Raw genomic sequence first — 6683 nt, 5'->3', positions numbered from 1 at the left:
GCCATCAATTCTAGCTTATACCACGAAGATTCCGATTAAGGGATCCAAGAGATAAACATTCAAGCCTTGTTTGCTTGTAGAACAGAAGTGGTTGTCAGGCACTCGTTCATAAGTGAGAATGATGATGAGTGTCACATAATCATCACATTCATCATGTTCTTGGGTGCAAATGAATATCTTAGAACAAGAACAAGCTGAATTGAATAGAAGAACAATAGTAATTGCATTAATATTCGAGGTACAGCAGAGCTCCACACCTTAATCTATGGTGTGTAGAAACTCGACCTTTGAAAATACAAAAGAACAAGGTCTAGGCATGGCCGTGAGGCCAGACCCCATGACCTAAGATAGCATAAGAATAAAGATAGCTACCAAGATAAGAATACAATAGTAAAAGGTCCTATTTGTAGAGAACTAGTAGCCTAGGATTTACAAGGATGAGTAAATGACATAAAAATCCACTTCCGGGCCCACTTGGTGTGTGCTTGGACTGAGCATTGAAGCATTTTCGTGTAGAGACTTCTCTTGGAGTTAAACGCCAGCTTTTGTGCCAGTTTGAGCGTTTAACTCCCATTCTTGTGCCAGTTCCGGCGTTTAACGTCGGGCAGTTTTGAGCTGATTAGGAACGCCGGTTTGGGCCATCAAATCTCGAGCAAAGTATGGACTATTATATATTGCTGGAAAGCCCAGGATGTCTACTTTCCAAAGCAGTTGAGAACGCGCAAATTAGGCTTCTGTAGCTCCAGGAAATCAACTTCGAGTGCAGGGAGGTCAGAATGCAACAGCATCTGCGGTCCTTTTCAGCCTCTGAATCAGATTTTTGCTCAGTTCCCTCAATTTCAGCCAGAAAATACCTGAAATCACAGAAAAACACACAAACTCATAGTAAAGTCCAGAAAAGTGAATTTTAACTAAAAACTAATGAAAATATACTAAAAACTAACTAAAACATACTAAAACATACTAAAAACAATGCCAAAAAGCGTATAAATTATCCGCTCATCAGTCCACAGATCATGAGGTGTCAAGGATATCTCATCCCTGCACCAAGTGGCATGAAAAAATGCCATTTTTGGCGTTTAACGCCAGCTTCTTGCCCATTCCTGGCGTTAAACGCCAGTCTGGTGCCCCTTTCTGGCGTTAAACGCCCAGAATGGTGCCAGACTGGGCGTTAAACGCCCATTTGCTGCCCTTATTGGCGTTTAGATGCCAGCAAATTTTTCCTCCAGGGTGTGCTATTTTTCATTCTGTTTTTCATTCTGTTTTTGCTTTTTCAATTGTTTTTGTGACTTCACATGATCATCAACCTACAGAAAACATAAAATGACAAAAGGAAAATAGATAAATATATCATTGTGTTGCCTCCCAACAAGCACTTCTTTAATGTCAGTAGGTTGATAGTGGGCTCTCATGGAGCCTCACAGATGTTCAGAGCAATGTTAGAACCTCCCAACACCAAACTTAGAGTTTGAATGTGGGGGTTCAACACCAAACTTAGAATTTGGTTGTGGCCTCCCAACACCAAACTTAAAGTTTGACTGTCGGGGCTCTGTTTGACTTTGCTTTGAGAGAAGCTCTTCATGCTTCCTCTCCATGGTTACAGAGGGATATCCTTGAGCCTTAAACATAAAGGAATCTTCATTCGCTTGAATGATCAATTCTCCTCTGTCAACATCAATCACAGCCTTTGCTGTGGTTAGGAAGGATCTGTCAAGGATGATGGATTCATCCATGCACTTCCCAGTCTCTAGGACTATGAAATCAGCAGGGATGTAATGGTCTTCAATCTTTACCAGAACATCCTACAAGTCCATAAGCTTGTTTTCTTGAATTGTCTGCCATCTCTAGTGAGATTCTTGCAGCTTGTACCTCAAAGATCCCTAGCTTTTCCATTACAGAGAGAGGCATGAAGTTTATGCTTGACCCTAGGTCACACAGAGCCTTCTTGAAGGTCATGGTGCCTATTGTACAAGGTATTGAGAACTTTCCAGGGTCCTGTCTCTTTTGAGGTAATCTCTGCCTAGTCAAGTCATCCAGTTCTTTGGTGAGCAAAGGAGGTTCATCCTCCCAAGTCTCATTACCAAATAACTTGTCATTTAGTTTCATGATTGCTTCAAAGTACTTAGCAACTTGCTCTTCAGTGACATCTTCGTCCTCTTCAAAGGAAGAATACTCATCAGAGCTCTTGAATGGCAGAAGTAAATCCAATGGAATCTCTATAGTCTCAGTGTGAGCCTCAGATTCCCATGGTTCCTCATTAGGGAACTCATTGGAGGCCAGTGGACGTCCATTGAGGTCTTCCTCAGTGGCAATCACTACCTCTTCCTCCTCTCCAATTTTGGCCATGTTGATGGCCTTACACTCTCCTTTTGGATTCTCTTCTGTATTGCTTGGAAGAGTGCTAGGAGGGAGTTCAGTAACTCTCTTACTCAGCTGACCCACTTGTGCCTCCAAGTTTCTAATAGAGGACCTTGTTTTAGTCATGAAACTTTGAGTGGTTTTGATTAGATCAGAGACCATGGTTGCTAAGTCAGAGTGGCTCTGCTTAGAATTCTCTGTCTGTTGCTGAGAAGATGATGGAAAAGGCTTGCCATTGCTAAACCTGTTTCTTCCACCATTATTGTTGTTGAAACCTTGTTGAGGTCTCTATTGATCCTTCCATGAGAGATTTGGATGATTTCTCCATGAAGGATTATAGGTGTTTCCATAGGGTTCTCCCATGTAATTCACCTCTTCTATTGATGGGATCTCATGATCATAAGCTTCTTCTTCTGATGAAGCGTCCTTAGTACTGCCTGGTGCAGCTTGCATTCCAGACAGACTTTGAGAAATCATATTGACTTGCTGAGTCAATATTTTGTTCTGAGCCAATATGGCATTCAGAGTATCAATCTCAAGAACTCCTTTCTTCTGATTCGTCCCATTTTTCACAGGATTCCTTTCAGAAGTGTACATGAATTGGTTATTTGCAACCATTTCAATGAGTTCTTGAGCTTTTGCAGGCGTCTTCTTCAGATGAAGAGATCCTCCAGCAGAGCTATCCAATGACATCTTGGACAGTTCAGACAGACCATCATATAAGATTGATGCCAAGGCATCTTAGGCTAGTTTCACTAGCATTTTTCTGTTAGTTTTAGTTGTTTTATGCATTTTCTTGAGCTTAAAGTAACCAAGAATGGTTAAATGAATAACAAAGCAATGAACCATCCAAACAGTATGATTTTGATGCAAATTCCATGAGTTTTTAGTTATATTACTTGAATGCTATGAATGGAAGATTTCTCATGAAATTTTGCAAGACTTTGATGCAATTGTTTGGATGATTTCAGGGAAGAAGAGGCTAGGCAAGGAAGCAACAAAATCAATAAAGGAAGCTTGAATATCACATGTGGAGTTTAAGTTCCAGTTTAAGCTTAAACTGGAACTTAAACTACCAAGCCATATAATGCTGGAAATGGCGTTTAAGTTCCAGTTTAAGCCTAAACTGGAGCTTAAACGCCATAATCATGAAGGCTAAGAAATGCTGGAACTGGCGTTTAACCTCCAGTTTAACCTTAAACTGGAAGTTAAACGCCAGAATGAGAATTTCACCAAGGGAGCATTTCCACGTTTAAGCTCCAGTTTAACCTTAAACTGGAGCTTAAACGTGTTCGACACAATTTCTCACCAGGAAGCATTTCCACGTTTAACCTCCAGTTTAACCTTAAACTGGAGGTTAAACGCCAGAAGTAAGAAAGGCACCAGGAGCATTTCCACGTTTAATCTCCAGTTTAACCTTAAACTGGAGCTTAAACGTGTTCGACTATTTCTCTCCTCCAGGGTTGCTTTCTTCATTTCCACGTTTAAGCTTCAGTTTAACCTTAAACTGAAGCTTAAACGTGTTCGACATTTCACACTCCTGGGTTGCTTTCTTCCATTTCCACGTTTAAGTTTCAGTTTAACCTTAAACTGAAACTTAAACTTCAACTTAAACGCCACTTTTTGAAAGGGTTTCTGGGCCAAATATATTGAAGTTTAAGTTAGCATTTGAGCACAAACATTAACTTAAACGTATTATGGTATGAAACCCAATTGAATATCATGGTTTATGGGATTGGGCCTGAAGAATTGATGAGTCTGGAACTTCAATTTGTTGAGTCTTGTGTCATTACTTGTTTATCACTAAGTTTGCTCAATGAATGTTACAGAATTGGATCACAGCCTCATCAGGATTATGGACCATAAACCAAAAGCAAAAGGAAATCAGGGAAAAGCCTCAAAGCCCAAGAAACACAACAGAAGCTCAATTTAGAAAGTGTATAAATAGGATAGAATTTAAGTTACTTAGGAACTTTTACACGGGGGGGAACTTTTGATCATTTTGCTAGTTTTCATACTCTTTGAAATTGAATTCAGAGCTATGACTCACTAAACCCCTTTCATTGGGTTAGGGAGCTCTATTGTAATTCAATGAATCAATAATAGCTTTTATCTTCTTCTTAAATCTTTTCTCTTGAATTTTGTTAGAAAGCTTCTCGATCTAATTCCATTGGTTAGTTGTCTTGGGAAAGAAACTATCCATAATTGGAATCCTTCGGAACCTTGGGAAAGGAATGGATGATTCATGCTAGAGAAGCTTTCTCACAATGAATTGGATTGGGGTTTGGATGGATATTGTGACATGTAATCCTACCAAATTGTGGTTCATGAAACTGTGTGGTATAATCAGTGATCGAGCATCATCTCTTCTTATGAACATTTAAACCAAGGGATTGGGAATTTGTTTGTTTTTAGAGAGAATTGGTGAGCCAAGGGATTGGGATCCAATCATATAAGATTGCCAAGCAAAATTCAATGAATGCATTGGTTGAGGAAGGGATAAAAGTTGTTTTGATTCGGAGATCTCAATATCTCCTAACACCCAATGAACTCCCCATTTCTGATCTACCACTTTCTCTTTACATTCTGCAATTAAATTCATGCAATCACCCCCATCCCTTTTAATTTCAGCAATTTAGCTTCTCGCTCTTTAATTCATGCAATTTTACATTCCGCAATTCTCATCTAAATCTTGATTCTGCTCAACTAGAACATACTTCTAATCCGAATTGCTCACTCAACCAATCCTTGTGGGATTCGACCTCACTCTATTGTGAGTTTTTACTTGACGATAACCGGTGCACTTGCCGGAAGGAATTTTGCCGATCGTGCAATTTCCTAAAATCGTGGCTATCAAGTTTATGGCTATCAAGCTTATGGCGCCGTTGCCGGGGATTGGTTTTCGATTGACAATTCTCAAATTGGAAGTTAACTAGATTGAGCATTTTTTTTGTTTTGTTAATTCAGTTCAAGTTACTTGTTGAATTTTAATTTCTGCACTCTGTTACTTGCTTTCTTTCTTTATGCCTTTAAATTCAAGCAACTAACTCACTGACTCACTAACTATTTGAATTAATTCCTCAACTGCTCTAACCATACTCTTCCATTAACCAAGAGTATTTCACTTGTTTGTTGCCTGTGCTGTGTTCTTGTATGACAGGTAGGAGAGGAGAGACATCAACTCCTCCATATACCGAACCAGAGAGGACCCTTCATAGACTTAGAAGGGAAGCAAGAGGGAAGAGAGTACTGAGAGAAGAAGAATCTGAAGGAGAATCTGAGGACAATTTTGAGGAAGCTTTAGATCTCAACATGGATAGAGAAGTTCACAACCATGAGAGGGCTGATGGAAACAATGCCATTCCTGAGAGGAGGGTTCTTGGTTCATACATAAACCCAACCTCTGGGAATTGTGGTAGCAGCATTCAGAAACCACCCATTCAGGCAAACAATTTTGAACTCAAACCACAGCTAATATCACTGGTGGAGGACCATTGTTCATTTGGTGGGAGTGCTAATGAAGATCCAAACCAACATCTCACAAAATTCCTGAGAATTTGCGACACTGTGAAGTCCAATGGAGTCCAGGAAGATGCCTATAAACTGCTCTTGTTTCCATTTTCACTAAGGGACAAGGCAGCTAAGTGGCTGGAATCATTCCCAAGGGGGAGCCTAACAACCTGGGATGAGGTGGAAAGCAAGTTTCTGGCACGTTTCTACCCCCCACAAAAGGTCAATAGGCTTCGATCTGAGGTTCAGACTTTTAGACAACAGGATGGTGAAACCCTCTACGAGGCATGGGAGAGGTTCAAAGAATTGACAAGGAAATGCCCACCAGACATGTTCCATGACTGGGTGCAATTGCATATTTTCTATGATGGACTTTCTTATGAATCAAGGAAGGCTGTAGACCATTCATCAGGAGGTTCATTGAACAGGAAAAAGACTGTGGAAGAAGCCATTGAAGTGATTGAGACAGTGGCTGAGAATGAGTACTACTATGCTTCAGAGAGGCACAACACTAAGGGAGTCATGGAGCTGAACCATGTTGATACAATTCTAGCCCAAAACAAGGTGTTTGCCAAGCAACTAGCAGAGCTCACCAGGAAATTAGACACAAAGCAAGTGGCTGCAATACACACACAAGATCAAGAGGAAGTAAGCACTGAAGGAGGTGATTGGGAAGAGGCCAACTATGTGGGAAACCAACAAAGGCAATCATATGATCCACATTCCAACACTTACAACCCAGGATGGAAAAAGCACCCAAACTTTGGGTGGGGAAACCAGCAAACCCAACCACAAAACCACAAACCTTACAACCA

General features: G+C 40.4%; 1 non-coding gene across 1 annotated transcript; it reads right to left on the bottom strand.

Annotated features, from left to right (window-relative positions):
* Positions 1–6096: 6096 nt before the first annotated feature.
* LOC112793799 (small nucleolar RNA R71) lies at positions 6097–6200 on the bottom strand. Its single transcript, XR_003198492.1, has one exon. It is a non-coding gene; the product is annotated as a small nucleolar RNA R71 (small nucleolar RNA).
* Between the last annotated feature and the right edge of the window lie 483 nt (positions 6201–6683).

This window comes from Arachis hypogaea, chromosome 3 (genome assembly GCF_003086295.3).
Source record: "Arachis hypogaea cultivar Tifrunner chromosome 3, arahy.Tifrunner.gnm2.J5K5, whole genome shotgun sequence".
NCBI lineage: Eukaryota > Viridiplantae > Streptophyta > Magnoliopsida > Fabales > Fabaceae > Arachis > Arachis hypogaea.
Note: the sequence above shows the minus strand (reverse complement) of the source record. Positions and strands in the feature narration are given on the sequence as shown.